This window comes from Amyelois transitella, chromosome 30 (genome assembly GCF_032362555.1).
Source record: "Amyelois transitella isolate CPQ chromosome 30, ilAmyTran1.1, whole genome shotgun sequence".
Taxonomy (NCBI): Eukaryota; Metazoa; Arthropoda; class Insecta; order Lepidoptera; family Pyralidae; genus Amyelois; species Amyelois transitella.
The window spans coordinates 4,517,591-4,518,014 of record NC_083533.1 but is presented as its reverse complement, the minus strand read 5'-3'; positions in this window follow the sequence as shown (position 1 = coordinate 4,518,014).

The following is a 424-nucleotide window of genomic DNA, read 5'->3' as shown; positions in this document are numbered from 1 at the left end:
GGACAATGTACGACTTGTAACGCCATCTGTTGTCGAAAAGTAAAAATAAAAAAAGTACCAGAAACTACAAGGCGTGACATCTGTCGTCGAATAGAAAAATCGAAGTGAATATTATAATTATAAAGAATATTCCTTGATTTAGAATGATATCAAATTTTTGATATTCAATATTAACTTTAATCGGTAGTCAAAACAATAAACTTAAATTTGTATTAAAATTAAATATTTAAAAAAAAAGACAAACGTCAGAGCGATGATGACTAATCGCAAGTATTTTTAAAACAGCAACACTGTCGAAATAAATTCTATCACAGATTTATAAATCCTTCCACTATTTTGATTATAAACTTTATCACAAGGCCAGAAGGATTATAATTACTGGAATTTTCCAGTTAATAAGACATTTTATCGTTTGCAAAGGGAA